Raw genomic sequence first — 19,689 nt, 5'->3', positions numbered from 1 at the left:
CATTTCCATAGCCATTCCGAGATATATTGCCATGCAACTTTGCACTGTTCCGTTCATTATGACACGCTCCATCATTGTCATATTGCTAGCATGATCATGTAGTTGACATCGTATTTGTGGCAAAGCCACCGTTCATAATTCTTTCATACATGTCACTCTTGATTCATTGCATATCCCGGTACACCGCCGGAGGCATTCATATAGAGTCATATTTTTTTCTAAGTATTGAGTTGTAATTGTTGAGTTGTAAGAAAAAAGAAGTGTGATGATCATCATTTTTAGAGCATTGTCCCAAGTGAGGAAAGGATGATGGAGACTATGATTCCCCCACAAGTCGGGATGAGACTCCGGACGAAAAAAAGAGGCCATAAAAAAAGAGAAGGCCCAAACAAAAAAAATGAGAGAAAAAGGGAGAAGGGACAATGTTACTATCCTTTTACCACACTTGTGCTTCAAAGTAGCACCATGATCTTCATTGTAGAGAGTCTCTCATTCTGTCACTTTCATATACTAGTGGGAATTTTTTCATTATAGAACTTGGCTTGTATATTCCAATGATGGGCTTCCTCAAAATGCCCTAGGTCTTCGTGAGCAAGCGAGTTGGATGCACACCCACTTAGTTACTTTTGTTGAGCTTTCATATACTTATAGCTCTAGAGCATCCGTTGCATGGCAATCCCTACTCACTCACATTGATATCTATTGATGGGCATCTCCATATCCTGTTGATACGCCTTGTTGATGTGAGACTATCTTCTCCCTTTTTGTCTTCTCCACAACCACCATTCTATTCCACATATAGTGCTATATCCATGGCTCACACTCATGTATTACGTGAAGATCGAAAATGTTTTGAAAATGTCAAAAGTATGAAACAATTGCTTGGCTTATCATCAGGGTTGTGCATGATTTAAATACTTTGTGTGGTGAAGATAGAGCATAGCCAGACTATATGATTTTGTAGGGATAGCTTTCTTTGGCCATGTTATTTTGAGAAGACATAATTGCTTTGTTAGTATGCTTGAAGTATTATTATTTTTATGTCAACATGAACTTTTGTCTTGAATCTTTTGAATCTGAATATTCATACCACAATTAAGAAGATTTACATTGAAATTATGCCAAGTAGCACTCCGCATCAAAAATTCTATTTTTATCATTTACCTACTCGAGACAAGCAGGAATTAAGCTTGGGGATGCTTGATACGTCTCCAACATATCTATAATTTTTGATTGCTCCATGCTATATTATCTACTGTTTTGGACATTATTGGGCTTTATTATCCACTTTTATATTATTTTTGGGACTAACCTATTAACCGGAGGCCCATCCCAGAATTGCTGTTTTTTGACTGTTTTAGGGTTTCGAAGAAAAGGAATATCAAACGGAGTCCAAACAGAATGAAACCTTCGGGAACGTGATTTTCTCACCGAATACAACCCATGAGACTTGGAGCCTATGTTAAGGCACGTAACAGGAGGCCACGAGGTAGGGGGGCGCACCCTACCCCACCAGGCGCGCCCCCACCCTCGTGGGCCCCCTGTTGCTCCACCGACGTACTTCTTCCTCCTATATATACCCACGTACCCCCAAACGATCAAGTACGGAGCCAAAAACCTAATTCCACCGCCGCAACTTTCTGTATCCTCGAGATCCCATCTTAGGGCCTGTTCCGGAGCTCCGCCGGAGGGGGCATCGATCACGGAGGGCTTCTACATCATCATCCAAGCCTCTCCGATGAAGTGTGAGTAGTTTACTTCAGACCTACGGGTCCATAGTTAGTAGCTAGATGGCTTCTTCTCTCTTTTTGGATCTCAATACAATGTTCTCCCCCTCTCTCGTGGAGATCTATTCGATGTAATCTTCTTTTTGCGATGTGTTTGTTGAGACCGATGAATTGTGGGTTTATGATCAAGTCTATCTATGAACAATATTTGAATCTTCTCTGAATTCTTTTATGTATGATTGGTTATCTTTGCAAGTCTCTTTGAATTATCAGTTTGGTTTGGCCTATTAGATTGATCTTTCTTTCCATGGGAGAAGTGCTTAGCTTTGGGTTCAATCTTGCGGTGTCCTTTCCCGGTGACAGTAAGGACAGTAAGGCACATATTGTATTGTTGCCATCGAGGATAACAAGATGGGGTTTTCTTCATATTGCATGAGTCTATCCCTCTACATCATGTCATCTTGCTTAAGGCATTACTCTGTTTTTAACTTAATACTCTAGATGCATGCTGATAGCGGTCGATGAGTGGAGTAATAGTAGTAGATGCAGAATCGTTTCGGTCTACTTGTCTCAGACGTGATGCCTATATACATGATCATACCTAGATATTCTCATAACTATGCTCAATTCTGTCAATTGCTCAACAGTAATTTGTTCACCCACCGTAGAATACTTATGCTCTTGAGAGAAGCCACTAGTGAAACCTATGGCCCCCGGGTCTCTTTCTCATCATATCAATCTCCATCACTTTATTATTGCTTTGCTTTTACTTTTTACTTTGCATCTCTATACCAAAAATACCAAAAATATTATTTATCATCTCTATCAGATCTCACTTTCGTAAGTGACCGTGAAGGGATTGACAACCCCTAAGCGCGTTGGTTGCGTTGAGCTATTGTTTTTGTGTAGGTTCAAGGGACTTGTGCGTGGCCTCCTACTGGATTGATACCTTGGTTCTCAAAAACTGAGGGAAATACTTACGGTACTTTGCTGCATCATCCTCTCCCTCTTCGGGGAAATCCAACGTAGTGCTCAAGAGGTAGCAGCTGCGGCCCGACTCGGCTGGGCCTTCGGCCCACTCGGGCGGCGAACAGTTTTTTAATAAAATCTCGCCCGAAGAAAAATCGTAATAAAATATTAAAAAATTCTAAAAATGCCAAAAACAATTTTCATCGTCTAAACCTATTATTTAGAACAAAGTGAACATTTTTCTGGCCTAAAAATGCAATTTTCAAAAATGGATAATTTTCTAATTCAAATAAAATATCAAATAAAAACCAAATAAAATATAAATTTGATTTTAAATTTTTTTCTCCAATATTCCTATATTTTTGAAGAAGTCATATTATCTTCTCTCTTTTATTTTTAATATTGGAAATATTTGGAGAGAAAAATATTTAAACCAAATTGATCCTCTTTTCAAATTTGAGAAAATTCAAATATGAAAATAAATGAAATCCCCAACTCTCTCCTTGGGTCCTTGAGTTGCTTAGGATTTCTAGGATCACCTACAAAATGCAAATAAAATATGATATGCATATGTTGACCTATGTAGAACATCCGAATTGAAAATTGGGATGTTACAAACCTACCCTCCTTAAGATGAATCTCGCCCTCGAGATTTGGGTTGGCTAGAAAATAGGTGTGGGTGGTCTTTCCGTAGGTCTTCTTCTCACTCGCAGGTGGCTTCATCCTCGGTATGGTGGCTCCACTGGACTTTGCAAAACTTGATAACCTTGCTGCGTGTAACTCGGCTGGCAAACTCAAGAATCTTAACGGGTTTCTCCTCGTAGGTTAGATCACTCTCCAATTGAATTGCTTCGAGGGGCACTATATCTCTTAGAGGAATATCGGCCATCCCAGCATGACACTTCTTCAACTGGGAAACGTGAAACACCTCGTGAAGTCCTGACAGTCCTTCGGGTAACTCCAACTTGTAGGCCACCTCTCCCATACGTTCCAGGACTCGGTATGGTCCTACAAATCTCGGGGCTAACTTTCCCTTGACTCCAAATCGTTTAACTCCTCGCAGTGGTGACACACGAAGATATGCTCGGTCTCCAATCTCATAAACTACCTCCTTGCATTTTGTATCAACATAACTCTTCTGCCTAGACTGAGCTACCTTCAGTCTATCTCGAATCAACTTAACCTTCTCTTCAGACTCTTCGATCAAATCTGGTCCAAACAACTAACGGTCTCCAACTTCATCCCACATCAACGGTGTCTGATAACCCACAAGTATAGGGCATCAATTGTAGCCTCTTTCGATAAGTAAGAGTGTCGAACCCAACGAGGAGCTAAAGGTAGAACAAATATTCCCTCAAGTTCTATCGACCACCGATACAACTCTACGCACGCTTGACGTTCGCTTTACCTAGAACAAGTAAGAAACTAGAAGTACTTTGTAGGTGTTTTTGGATAGGTTTGCAAGAATATAAATAGCACGTAAATAAAAGCTAGGGGCTGTTTAGATAAAGAACCAATAAAGTAAATATAGCGAGTGTGGAAAAGTGGTGGTAGGAGTGTGAAATTGTCCCTAAGCAATTGACTACGTTACTAGACCGATATCAAGTTTTATGTGGGAGGGGCCACTACTAGCATGTCATCCCTGACTTGGAATTCTATGAACTTATGGTTGGAACTGTTAGCAAGCGTCCGCAACTACTAACGTTCATTAAGGTAAAACCCAACCATAGCATCAAGATATGTTGGTCCCCTTCAATCCCGTATGCATCAATTTCTATGCTAGGTTGAAGCTTCTGTCACTCTTGCCCTCCAATACATAGTTCTATCAACATACAACTAACCCTATGGTGTGATCCACGCGCGCGCTCATATGATGGGCACCAAAGGACAGCAACATAACCACAAGCAAATTAAACCAATCATAGCAATTCATCAACCACCGATAGGACAACGAAAATCTACTCAAACATCATAGGATGGCAACACATCATTGGATAATAATATGAAGCATAAAGCACCATGTTCAAGTAGAGGGTACAGCGGGTTGCGAGAGAGTGGACCGATGTAGATAGATGGGGGAAGGTGATGGAGATCTTGGTGAAGATGGCGGAGGTGTTGGTGTAGATGGCGGCGCTGATGATGGCCCCCGGTGGTACTCCAGCGCCACGGGAAGCAAGGGGGAGAGAGCCCCCCTTTTTCTTCTTCTTCCTTGACCTTCTCCCTAGATGGGAGAAGGGTTTACCCTCTGGTCCTTTGTCTCCATGGCGTGGGAGGGGCGAGAGCCCCTCCGAGATTGTTTCTGTCTCTTTGTCTCTCCCTGTTTCTGCGTTCTCTGATTCTGCCCTTTCACCGTTTCTTAAATTCCCGGAGATCCATAACTCCGATTGGGCTGAAATTTTAACATGATATCTATCCAAATATTGGCTTTCTTGCGGCGAAAGAAGGGCACCAACAGCCTTACGGGGTGGCCACGAGGGCCCAGGGCGCGCCTGACCCCCTAGGGCGCGCACCCTGCCTCGTGGCCCCCGGGCATTGTCTCGCGTTGATTCTTCTTACAAAAAATCACATATATTCCAAAAAAATCTCCGTTAGTTTTTATCCTGTTTGGACTCTGTTTGATATGGATTTCTGCGAAACAAAAAACATGCAACAAACAGGAACTGGCACTAGGCACTAGATCAATATGTTAGTCCCAAAAATAGTATAAAAAGTTGCCAAAATTATATGATAGTTGTAGAATATTGGAATGGAACAATAAAAAATTATAGATACGACGGAGACGTATCAGCATCCCCAAGCTTAATTCCTGCTCGTCCTCGAGTAGGTAAATGATAAAAAAGATAATTTTTGATGTGGAATGCTACCTAGCATAATCTTGATCATGTAATCTAATCATGGTATGAATATTAAGACACGAGTGATTCAAAGCAATAGTCTATCATTTGACATTAAGACAATAATACTTCAAGCATACTAATAAAGCAATCATGTCTTTTCAAAATAACATGGCCACAGAAAGTTATCCCTACAAAATCATATGGTCTGGCTATACTCCATCTTCACCACACAAAATATTCAAATCATGCACAATCCCGATGACAAGCCAAGCAATTGTTTCATACTTTTGACGTTCTCAAACCTTTTCAACTTTCACGCAATACATGAGCGTGAGCCATGGACATAGCACTATAGGTGGAATAGAATATGATGGTGGAGGTTGTGTGGAGAAGACAAAAAGGAGAAAGTCTCACATCGACGCGGCTAATCAACTGGCTATGGAGATGCCCATAAATTGATGTCAATGCGAGGAGTAGGGATTGCCATGCAACGGATGCACTAAGAGCTATAAGTGTATGAAAGCTCAAACTGAAAACTTAAGTGGTTGTGCATCCAACTTGCTGGCTCATGAAGACCTCGAGCATTTGAGGAAGCCCATCATCGGAATATACAAGCCAAGTTCTATAATGAAACATTCCCACTAGTATATGAAAGTGATAACTCAAGAGACTCTCTATATGAAGAACATGGTGCTACTCTGAAGCACAAGTGTGGTAAAAGGATAGTAACATTGCCCCTTCTCTCTTTTTCTCTCATTATTTATTTTATTTTCTCTTTTTTGGTGGGCTTCTTTGGCCTCTTTTATTTTGATAAACTCACATGGGGCAATGTTCTAATAATGATGATCATCACACTTTTATTTACTTACAACTCAATATTACAAATTGAACAAAGATATGACTCTATATGAATGCCTTCGGCGGTGTACCAGGATGTGCAATGATCTAGCGTAGCAATGACATCAAAAAACGGACAAGTCATGAAAACATCATGCAAGCTATCTTATGATCATGCAAAGCGATATGACAATAAATGCTCAAGTCATGTATATGACGATGATGGAAGTTTCATGGCAATATATCTCGGAATGGCTATGGAAATGCCATGATAGGTAGGTATGGTGGCTGTTTTGAGGAAGATATAAGGAGGCTTATGTGTGATAGAGCGTATCATATCACGGGGTTTGGATGCACCGGCGAAGTTTGCACCAACTCTCGAGGTGAGAAAGGGCAATGCACGGTACTGAAGAGGCTAGCAATGATGGAAGGGTGAGAGTGCGTCTAATCCATGGACTCAACATTAGTCATAAATAACTCACATACTTATTGCAAAAGTTTATTAGACCTCGAAGCAAAGTACTACTACGCATGCCCCAAGGGGGATAGATTGGTAGGAAAATACCATCACTCGTCCCCGACCGCCACTCATAAGGAAGACAATCAATAAATACCTCATGCTCCAACTTCTTTACATAACGGTTCACCATACGTCCATGCTACGGGAATCAAAAACTTCAACACAAGTATTTCTACAATCCACAACTACCCACTAGCATGACTCTAATATCACCATCTTTATATCGCAAAACTATTGCAAGGAATCAAACATATTATATTCAGTGATCTACAAGTTTTACGTAGGATTTTATGACTAACCATGTGAATGACCAGTTCATGTCATCTCTCCAAATAGATATAAGTGAAGCAAGAGAGTTTAATTCTTTCTAAAAAATATATGCCCACGCTCTAACAAATATAAGTGAAGCAAAAGAACATTCTACAAATGGCGGTTTTCTATGTGAAGAGAAACATGCAATCCAAACTTCAAATGGTATAAGTGAAGCACATGAAGCATTCTATAAAGCCATACTCAAAAGATATAAGTGAAGTCAAAATAGAATTCTATAAATCAACCAAGGACTATCTCATACCAGCATGGTGCAAAAAACAAAAATGAAAACTAAATGCAAAAGACGCTCCAAGATTTGCACATATCGCATGAACGAAACGAATCCGAAAACATACCGATACTTGTCGAAGAAAGATGGGATGCCTTCCGGGGCATCCCCAAGCTTAGACGCCTGAGTCTCCTTGAGTATTTACTTGGGGTGCCTTGGGAATCCCCAAGCTTGAGCTCTTGCCTCTCCTTCTTTTCTTCATATCGAGACCTCCTCGATCTTCGAACACTTCATCCACACAAAACTTCAACAGAAAACTCGGTAAGATCCTTTAGTATAATAAAGCAAATCACTACTCTAAGTACTGTCGCAAACCAATTCATATTTTGTTTTTGCATTGTAGCTACTGTAATATAACTTTTCCATGGCTTAATCCACTGATAGGAATTGATAGTTTCATCAAAAAAGCAAACTATGCATCAAAAACAGAATCTGTCTTAAACAGGACAGTCTGTAGTAATCTGAACATTCACCATACTTCTGGTCCTTCAAAAATTCTGCCAAAATTAGGAAAAATAAACAATTTGTATGGAAAGACAGTGCAAAAAGAATCAGAACTGTTTGGCGTTCCAGTAAAAAACTGTAAAATTGCGCACTACAGCTAAAGTTTCTGTCCTGCACCGCACAAACCAACAAGCAATCTAAACATCCTAAAGGAAAACCTTGGCACATTATTTTTATATTTATACTTTATAAAAGCACACAACAGAAATAAATGACTCTCTAAAACTTCCGGGTTGTCTCCCTGGCAGCGCTTTCTTTAAAGCCATTAAGCTAGGCATATAGTGCTCAAGTAATGGATCCACCCGGATCCCAAGGTATATCAAAGTCAATAATTAACAATGATTTGTAATTTAGTAGAGAGCACAAAGTACCATATATCATGCAACAATGAAGTCTAACTCTCTTCCTATGCATCGGCATGTCATAAAAGAACAACTAATGCACACATAGTAAAGGCCAATGCATAGTATAAATAGTTTCTTGCAATTTTATTATATTGGAAACATAGAGAGGTGGAGATGTAGTTCCTCTCTCATAATAATTGCAAGTAGGAGCAGCAAGCACATGCATATTATATCTATCAAAATCATCATGTGTAGTAGTAAAACGCAACCCATCAACATAATCCTTAATAAGGGCAAACTTCTTCGATATAGTGTAGTCGGGAGAATTCAAAAAGATAACAGGACTATCATGTGTGGGTGCAATAGAAACAATTTCATGTTTAACATAAGGAACTATAGCAAGTTCATATCCATAAGCATAATTCATATTGGCATCTTGGCCACAAGCATAGCAAGCATCATCAAAAAGGGATATTTCAAAAGAATCAACGGGATCATAACAATCATCCTTCGGTAAGCCCGAAGGGAAATTAAACAATGTATGAGTTGAAGAGTTACTCTCATTAGAAGTTGGGCACGGGTGATCAATCCGCTCTTCCTCCTTTTGTTCTTCGCTCTCCTCCTCATCTTTTTCATCCAATGAGCTCACAGTTTCATCAATTTCTTCTTCTGTAGATTCCTGCAAAATATTAGTCTCTTCTTGGACAACAGAGACTTTCTCAATAAATTCATCAATATCGGAATTGTATTCATAATTCTCATAGCAATATTTAAGTATAGCAAAATTTTCAGGTCTATAAACTGAATCATCAAAATCTTCAAACTCTTTAAACAAAGATTCAATTTCATAAGGACCCATAAAAGCAACGAACTCTTCTATTTGTTCCACATCATAGTAATCATATATACCATTAGCATAAGAAGCCAAGGTTTTATCATCATTAAATTTGCATGAAAAGGGAAGGTGTGGAGCCTTCATCCTAGAGCAACAAGTACAATTATATCTCAAGCAAAGTTGCCGAGCATACCAATGCAACATATGAATTTGATCCCATAATTGTTCCCCTTTTTGAGTCAAGCGATAATCCCTAAAGTATTCACGTTGATCCAACATGTCTCCCATTATATAATTGAATGGGGTTTTCTCAGGATTATCAAAGTAGTACATAATATGTTTCACATAATGAGCATCGAGGGTTTTAGGAGGTTCCCCATCTCCATGAGTAGCAAGTAAACCTATTTTTTGGTATTTCGTGTTCCATATCCATAACTAAAGATAGAGAAAAACTTAGAACAGAAAATAAAAATTACTTAGTGATAAAGAAAACAAGCACACACGAGAATATTCACCCCACGCAGTGACTCCCTGGCAACGGCGCCAGAAAAAGGTCTTGATAACCCACAAGTATAGGGGATCAATTGTAGCCTCTTTTGATAAGTAAGAGTGTCGAACCCAACGAGGAGCTAAAGGTAGAAAAAATATTCCCTCAAGTTCTATCGACCATCGATACAACTCTACGCATGCTTGACGTTCGCTTTACCTAGAACAAGTAAGAAACTAGAAGTACTTTGTAGGTGTTTTTGGATAGGTTTCCAAGAATATAAAGAGCACATAAATAAAAGCTAGGGACTGTTTAGATAAAGAAGCAATAAAGTAAATATAGCGAGTGTGGAAAAGTGGTGGTAGGAGTGTGAAATTGTCCCTAAGCAATTGACTACGTTACTAGACAGATAGCAAGTTTTATGTGGGAGGGGCCACTTCTAGCATGTCATCCCTGACTTGGAATTATATGCACTTATGATTGGAACTATTAGCAAGCATCCTCAACTACTAACGTTCACTAAGGTAAAACCCAACCATAGCATTAAGATATGTTGGTCCCCCTTCAATCCCGTATGCATCAATTTCTATGCTAGGTTGAAGCTTTTGTCACTCTTGCCCTCCAATACATAGTCCTATCAACATACAACTAACCCGGTGGTGTGATCCACGCATGCGCTCATATGATGGGCACCAAAGGACAGCAACATAAGCACAAGCAAATTAAACCAATCATAGCAATTCATCAACCACCGATAGGACAACGAAAATCTACTCAGACATCATAGGATGGCAACACATCATTGGATAATAATATGAAGCATAAAGAACCATGTTCAAGTAGAGGGTACATCGGGTTGCGGGAGAGTGGGCCGCTATAGATAGATGGGGGAAGGTGATGGAGATCTTGGTGAAGATGGCAGAGGTGTTGGTGTAGATGGCGTTGATGATGATGGACCCCGGTGGCACTCCGGCGCCACCGGAAGCGAGGGGGAGAGAGCCCCCCCTTTTTCTTCTTCTTCCTTGACCTTCTCCCTAGATGGGAGAAGGGTTTCCCCTCTGGTCCTTGGTCTCCATGGCGTGGGAGGGGCGAGAGCCCCTCCGAGATTGGATCTGTCTCTTTGTCTCTTTCTGTTTCTGCGTTCTCTGATTATGCCCTTTCACCGCTTCTTAAATTCCCGGAGATCCGTAACTCCGGTTGGGCTGAAATTTTAACACAATCTCTATCCGGATATTGGCTTTCTTGCGGCAAAATACGGGCACCAACCGCCTTACGGGGTGGCCCCGAGGGCCCAGGGCGCGCCCCCTGCCTCGTGTCCCCCTCGGGTATCGTCTCGCGTTGATTCTTCTTCCCAAAAATCACATATATTCCAAAAAAATATTCGTTAGTTTTTATCCTGTTTGGACTCCGTTTGATATGGATTTTCTGCGAAACAAAAAACATGCAACAAACAGGAACTGGCACTGGGCACTATATCAATATGTTACTCCCAAAAATAGTATAAAAAGTTGCCAAAAGTATATGAAAGTTGTAGAATATTGGCATGGAACAATCAAACATTATAGATACGACGGAGACATATCAATGTCCTGCATCTCCTTCCATACAAGGCTTTAAAAGGGGCCATCTTCAAACTAGCCTGATAACCGTTGTTGTATGAGAACTCTGCGTAAGGTAAATTGTCATCCCAATAGATCCATAATCTAGCGCACAGTCTCTCAACATGTCCTCTAGAATCTGATTGACTCTCTCGGTCTGTCCATCTGTCTGCGGATGAAAGGCTGTACTGAAGTCTATCCTAGTACCCAAAGTCTGGTGCAACTAATTCCAAAACTTCGAGGTAAACTGTGTCCCTCTATCTGATACGATGGTCCTCGGAACTCCATGCAGACATACGATCCTGATCATATATATCTTGGCCAACTTTGCGCTTGTATAGGTGGTTTCCACTAGGATAAAGTCAGCTACCTTGGTCAAGCGATCAACTACTACCCAGATAGAATCATATCCTGATCGGGTCCTGGGTAATCTGGTGATGAAATCCATGCCAAGCTTGTCCCACTTCCATTCGGGTATTGGCATAGGCTGTAATAATCCTGCTGGCTTCTGATGCTCCGCCTTCACTCTCTGACATACATCGCATACTGCTACATACTCGGCAATATCCTTCTTCATTCCTGTCCACCAGAAACGTTCCTTTAAATCCAAATACATCTTGGTGTTTCCGGGGTGAATCGAGTATGGCGAGTCATGAGCTTCCTGAAGTATTAACTTCCTGATCTCCGCATTATTGGGCACATATACACGATCCTCAAACCACAAAGTCTCGTGTTCATCCTCATGAAAACCCTTGACTTTTCCTTTGCTCATCTTCTCCTTAATCTCAGCAATTTCCTTATCATCCTTTTAAGCTTCTCAAATCTTTCCCAATAATGTAGACTGAACCTCCATTGTTGCAACAAAACCTCTTGGAACTGTCTCCAAATGCAGTTCCTTGAGATCGTCAACTAACTCCTGCGGTAATCCTCCGCTTACGAGGGTATTGAAATAACTTGCGGCTCAAAGCGTCTGCTACGACATTGGCCTTTCCTGGATGATAATGCAGCTTCATATCATAATCCTTTATGAGCTCCAACCATCTCCTCTGCCTAAGATTCAACTCCTTCCGCATGAAAATGTACTTCAAACTCTTGTGATCTGTGTACAAATCACATCGGTTTCCAATAATAAAATGTCTCCAGGTCGTGAGCGCATGCATTACGGCTGCTAACTCCAAATAATGCATGGCATAATTCAACTCGTGAGGTCGAAGCTACCGTGAGGCATATGAAACCACTCTTTCGTCTTGCATAAGTACACCTCCAAGTCCTAAGCGAGAAGCGTCGCAATGCACTTGGAAATCCTTGCGTATATCTGGAAGAATCAACACTGGGGATGTAACCAAACGTTTCTTCAACTCCTGAAAACTGGCTTCACATTCTTCGGTCCATTTGAACTTGGTGTCCTTCTTCAACAACTTTGTCATGGATTTCGCAATCTTAGAGAAATTCTCAATGATCCTCCCGTAATATCCTGCGAGTCCCAGAAAACTGCGGATCTCTCCAACTAAGGTGGGTGCCAACCACTCAGTGATAGACTGAACCTTGGTAGGGTCTACTGCTATACCTTCTCCTGATATAACATGTTCAAGAAATCCAACTTCCTTCAACCAAAACTCACACTTGCTAAACTTGGCATACAACTGATGTTCCCTGAGCTTCTCGAGAACTAAGCGCAAGTGTTCCTTGTGTTCCTCTACATTCTTCGAGTATACCAGAATATCATCAATGAACACCTTGTTCATCATACTCATAAAATAGGCAGGGGCATTAGTCAATCCAAATGACATGACCGTGTACTCATATAGCCCGTACCTTGTGGTAAAAGTTGTCTTAGGTATATCCTGTTCCCGAATCTTCAACTGGTGGTACCCTGATTGAAGATCGATCTTGGAGAATAGTTTATCTCCTTGCAACTGGTCAAACAAATCATTGATCATCGGTAGTGGGTACTTGTTCCTGATCGTCACTTCGTTCAATGCCCGATAATCAACAACCATTCTCAAAGATCCATCCTTCTTCTCAACTAAGAGCACTAGGGCTCCCCAAGGCGATGAACTTGGTCAAATATAACCTTTCTCCAATAACTCCTTAATCTGCTTCTTAATTTCCTCTAGATCATTTGCGGGCATCCGATATGGTCTCTTCGATATTGGTCCGGTGCCTGACGATAGCTCTATCAAGAATTTTATGTCTCGATCTGGTGGCATGCTTGGTAATTCCTCTGGAAATACATCCTAGTAATCCTTCACAACATGCACTTCTTCCTGAACAACTCCTGAGAGTGAATTTACTTGGATCCTCCTTGGCGCATGCCTAGACACATAGTTGATCCTTTTTTTCTCCGGGGTGGTAAGTAAAATTGACTTACTAGCACAATTGATATTTCCTCCATAAATGGATAGCCAATCCATGCCTAGTGTCACATCCAATCCTTGTGACTCTAAACTTATTAGGTCTAAGGGGAAAACATGCCTACCTATGGTCAATGGCATCTGAAAACATCCATTGCTTGCCATATACTCTGCTCCAGGTGAGCTTACTAACATAGGTGTCTTAAGAACTTTGGTGGGCAACTTATACTTATCCACAAATCCCCTTGATATGTATGAATGCGATGCACCAGTATCAAAAAGAACAGTAGCAGTACATGACTTAACCAAAAACTTACCTGTAACTGCATCTGGCTGTTCTTCAACCTCCTCCACATTAATTTGGTTCACCCGTCCTCTAGTGAAAGGGTTGGGCTTCTTCCCAGACTTCCCATTTCCATTTCCATTCCTTGCTTCAGGGCATTCGGTGGCGTAGTGTCCAGTCTTCCCGCACTTGAAACAAGTAATATGACTTAGATCCTGCTTGGTGGGTGTTGCTGGGTTGGAACGGTTCTGGCTGCTGCTTCCTCCATTCCCGTTTCCATTCTTAGGCCCACTATGGTTATGTGAGCTTCCTCCATTGTGAGTATGGCCTCCATGGTTATGGGTGTAACCTCTGGAGTTAGGGGTAAAGCGAGGCTTCTGCTGAGCTCGAGGATTATACTTCCCCTGTCCATACTTCCTTTCACGGCTCTCTATCTGTTGCTGCTTGCCCTCAATCATAAGGGCTCTGTCTACCAAATCCTGGTAATTATTGAATGTTGCCACCATCAACTACATGCTCACCTCATCATTCAATCCTTCCATAAACTTCTCCTGCTTCACGGCATCTGTGGCCACATCATCCGGGGCATAGCGATCTAACTTAGTAAACTCATCCACGTACTGCCCCACAGAACGATTCCCCTGGCGTAAGTTGCGAAACTCACACTTCTTCACACTCATTGCTCCAGTTGAGACATGGGTGGTACGGAAAGCTTGCTGAAACTGATCCCATGTGACATTGGCTATGGGGAAAGTGGTTGTGTAATTTCTCCCACCATGAGGCTGCGGGTCCATCCAATTGATGGGAGGCAAAGCGCACCTTCTCAGCATCTATGCAACTTGCGGTGGTCATCTCCCTTCCAAACCCGCGGAGCCATTCATCAGCAACAATCGGCTCGGTGCTACTGGAAAACATTGGTGGATTCAACCTCAGAGAACGGGCTAAGTTGTCAACTGGAGGTGGTGGCGGTGGATTGTTGTTGTTGTTGCCTTGGTTCTGGACTAGTAGCTGCATCAAGGCATTCTGCTGTTGGATCAACTGAGTGAGCTCCGGTGGGAAGACAAATCCGGGGTCACGTCTCTGAAGGAAATATGCCCTAGAGGCAATAATAAAGTTGTTATTTATATTTCCTTATATCATGATAAATGTTTATTATTCATGCTAGAATTGCATTAACCGGAAACTTAGTACATGTGTGAATACATAGACAAACAGAGTGTCACTAGTATGCCTCTACTTGACTAGCTCGTTGAATCAAAGATGGTTATGTTTCCTAGCCATAGACATGAGTTGTCATTTGACTAACGGGATCACATCATTAGAGAATGATGTGATTGACTTGACCCATTCCGTTAGCTTAGCACGACGATCATTTAGTTTGTTGCTATTGCTTTCTCCATAACTTATACATGTTACTATGACTATGAGATCATGCAACTCCCGAATATCAGAGGAACACTTTGTGTGCTACCAAACGTCACAACGTAACTGGGTGATTATAAAGGTGCTCTACAGGTGTCTTGGATGGTGTTTGTTGAGTTGGCATAGATCAATATTAGGATTTGTCACTCCAATTGTCGAAGAGGTATCTCTGCGGCCTCTCGGTAATGCACATCAATATAAGCCTTGCAAGCAATGTGACTAATGAGTTAGTTGCGGGATGGTGCATTACGAAACGAGTAAAGAGACTTGCCGGTAATGAGATTGAACTAGGTATTGAGATACCGACGATTCAATCTCGGGCTAGTAACATACCGATGACAAAGGAAACAACGTATATCATTATGCGGTTTGACCGATAAAGATCTTCGTAGAATATGTGGGAGCCAATATGAACATCCAGGTTCCGCTATTGGTTATTGACCAGAGATGTGTGATAACCCACAAGTATAGGGGATCACAACGGTTTTCGAGGGTAGAGTATTCAACCCAAATTTATTGATTCGACACAAGGGGAGCCAAAGAATATTCTCAAGTATTAGCAGCTAAGTTGTCAATTCAACCACACCTGGAAACTTAATATCTGCAACAAAGTGTTTAGTAGCAAAGTAATATGATAGTAGCGGTAACGATGGCAAAAGTAATGGTAGCAGTTTTGTAGTGATTGTAACAGTGGCAGCGGAAAAGTAACTAAGCAAAGATCAATATGTGAAAACTCGTAGGCAATGGATCAATGATGGATAATTATGTCGGATGCGATTCCTCATGCAACGGTTATGACATAGGGTGACACATAACTAGCTCCAGTTCATCAATGTAATGTAGTCATGTATTCCGAATATAGTCATACGTGCTTATGGAAAAGAACTTGCATGACATCTTTTGTCCTACCCTCCCGTGGCAGCGGGGTCCTATTGGAAACTAAGGGATATCAAGGCCTCCTTTTAATAGAGTACCACACCAAAGCATTAACACATAGTGAATACATGAACTCCTCAAACTACAGTCATCACCGGTAAGTATCCCGATTATTGTCGTTTTGGTGTTAACAGATCATAACACATAATAGGTGACTATAGACTTGCAAGATAGGATCAAGAACTCACATATATTCATGAAAACATAATAGGTTCATATCTGAAATCATGGCACTCGGGGCCTAGTGACAAGCATTAAGCATAGCGAAGTCATAGCAACATCAATCTCAGAACATAATGGATACTAGGAATCAAACCCTATCAAAACTAACTCGATTACATGATAAATCTCATCCAACCCATCACCATCCAGCAAGCCTACGATGGAATTACTCACGCACGGCGGTGATCATCATGAAATTTGTGATGGAGGAAGGTTGATGATGACGATGGCGACGGATTCCCCTCTCCGGAGCCCCGAACGGACTCCAGATCAGCCCTCCCGAGAGAGATTAGGGCTTGGCAGCGGCTCCGTATCGTAAAACGCGATGAATCCTTCTCTCTAATTTTTTTCTCCTCGAACATGAATATATGGAGTCAAGATGGACGTCGGTGGAGCACCAGGGTGCCCACGAGGCAGGGGGTGCGCCCCCACCCTCGTGGACAGGGTGTGGGCCCCCTGGCCTTGATTCTTTTGCCATTATTTTTTATATATTCCAGAAATATTCTCCGTTGATTTTCAGGTCGTTCCAAGAACTTTTATTTCTGCACAAAAATAACACCATGGCAATTCTGCTGAAAACATCGTTAGTCCGGGTTAGTTCCATTCAAATCATGCATGTTAGAGTCCAAAACAAGGGCAAATGTGTTTGGAAAAGTAGATATGATGGAGACGTATCAACTCCCCCAAGCATAAACCTTTGCTTGTCCTCAAGCAATTCAGTTGACAAACTGAAAGTGATAAATAAAAACTTTTACAAACTCTGTTTGCTCTTGTTGTTGTAAATATGTAAAGCTAGCATTCAAGTTTTCAGCAAAGATTATGAACTAACCATATTCACAATAACATTTAGGTCTCATGTTTACTCATATCAATGGCATAATCAACTAGCGAGCAATAATAATAAATCTCGGATGACAACACTTTCTCAAAACAATCATAATATGATATAACAAGATGGTATCTTGCTAGTCCTTTCTGAGACCGCAAAAACATAAATGCAGAGCACCTTTAAAGATCAAGGACTGACCAAACATTGTAATTCATGGTAAAAGAGATCCAGTCATAGTCATCGTCAATATAAATTCCTAAATATTTTTCTTTCTAGAGATTTCAAATGGTCACCACATACAGATGTATATAGACATATTTTAGAGTGTAGATTCACTCATTTTGCTCCGTATGTAGTCACCATTTGAAACCTCTAAAAAGACAAATATTTAGGAACAGAGGGAGTAGTAATGAATGCAAATGACAGCGGTGCTCTCCAACTGGTGCTTTTTAATAAGAGAATGATGACTCAGCATAAAAGTAAATAGATAGGCCCTTCGCAGAGGGATGCAGGGATTTGTAGATGTGCCAGAGCTCGGTTTTGAAATAGAGATGAATACTATTTTGAGCGGTATACTTTCATTGTCAAGATAACAACCGAGAGATCTTGATATCTTCCATGCTACACACATTATAGGCGGTTCCCAAGCAGAATGGTAAAGTTTATACTCCCCCACCACCAACAAGCATCAATCCATGGCTGTCCGAAACAACGGGTGCCTCCAACTAACAACAATCCTGGGGGAGTTTTGTTTGCAATTATTTTGATTTTATTTGAGCATGGGACTGGGCATCCCAGTGACCAGCCATTTTCTCGTGAGTGAGGAGCGAAATCCACTCCTCTTGAGAATAACCCGCCTAGCATGGAAGATATAGACAGCCCTAGTTGATACATGAGCTATTCGAGCATACAAAACAGAATTTTTATTTGAAGATTTAGAGTTTGGCACATACAAATTTACTTGGAACGGCAGGTAGATACCGTATATAGGAAGGTATGGTGGACTCATATGGAATAACTTTGGGGTTTATGAAGTTGGATGCACAAGCAGTATTCCCGCTTAGTACAAGTGAAGGATAGAAAGAGACTAGGGAGCGACCAGCTAGAGAGCGACAACAGTCATGAACATGCATTAAAATTAATCAACATTGAATGCAAGCATGAGTAGGATATAAATCACCATGAACATAAATATCATGGAGGCTATGTTGATTTTGTTTCAACTACATGCATGAACATGTGCCAAGTCAAGCCACTCGAATCGTTCCAAGGAGGATACCACCCTATCATACCACATGACAACCATTTTAATAGCATGTTGGCACACAAGGTAAACCATTATAAACTCCTAGCAAATTAAGCATGGCATGAGCAACTATAATCTCTAATTGTCATTACAAACATGTTTCATTCATAATAGGCTAAATCAAGAATGATGAACTAATCATATTTACAAAAACAAGAGAGGTCGAGTTCATACCAGCTTTTCTCATCTCAATCAGTTCATCATATATCGTCATTATTGCCTTTCACTTGCACAACCGAATAGTGTGGATAATAATAATGGTGCGCGTGCATTGGACTAAGCTGGAATTTGCAAGCATTCAATACAAGGGAGAAGACAAGGTAATATGGGCTCTTTGTTAGATCAACAATAATGCATATGAGAGCCACTCAACATTTTCATCATGGTCTTCTCCTCTCGACCCCAAAGAAACAAAACTATTTACACGGGAAAGCTCCCAACAAGCAAAAGAAGAACGAGATATCTTTTTGGGTTTTATTTTTAATTACTACTACTACAAGCATGGAAAGTAAACTAGCTAAAAGCTACAACTATTTTTTTTGGTTTTTCTTAAGGTTTTTCAAACACACAAGAAGAAAGCTTAAAATAAAATAGACTAGCATGGATGATACAATGAAAAAGTATGAGCACCGACAACTGGCATGAGTGTGTGAACATGAATGTAATGTCGGTGAGAAATATGTACTCCCCCAAGCTTAGGCTTTTTGGCCTAAGTTGGTCTATGGCCACGGATCAAAACTGCCCTCTCTGGTGTACTGAGGTGGGTCTTCGGGGTGCCACTGGTTGGCGATCTCCTCCGGATCCCACTGATAAACAGACTGACGGTGAGGATCAGATAGTGGCTCCGGCTCTGGAGCTGATGTCTGGCTTTGGTATGCCTAAACGGCCTCCGGCAAAACAAGGTACGTGCTTGAAAATATGTTGAACAATGAGGGAGCAGGCAAGGTAATAGTCTCAAAGTAATTCTAATCAAATATTAGTCTATAGTTAAGCAGCTTCTTCTTATTCTTAACAATAAAATCATGTGCTACCATACTCTTATAATCTAGAAAAATATGAGGCAGCAACTTTTCCTCTT

The sequence above is a fragment of the Triticum urartu genome, chromosome 3A (assembly GCF_056163025.1).
Source record: "Triticum urartu cultivar PI428250 chromosome 3A, HENAU_Tu73, whole genome shotgun sequence".
Lineage (NCBI taxonomy): Eukaryota > Viridiplantae > Streptophyta > Magnoliopsida > Poales > Poaceae > Triticum > Triticum urartu.
Note: the sequence above shows the minus strand (reverse complement) of the source record.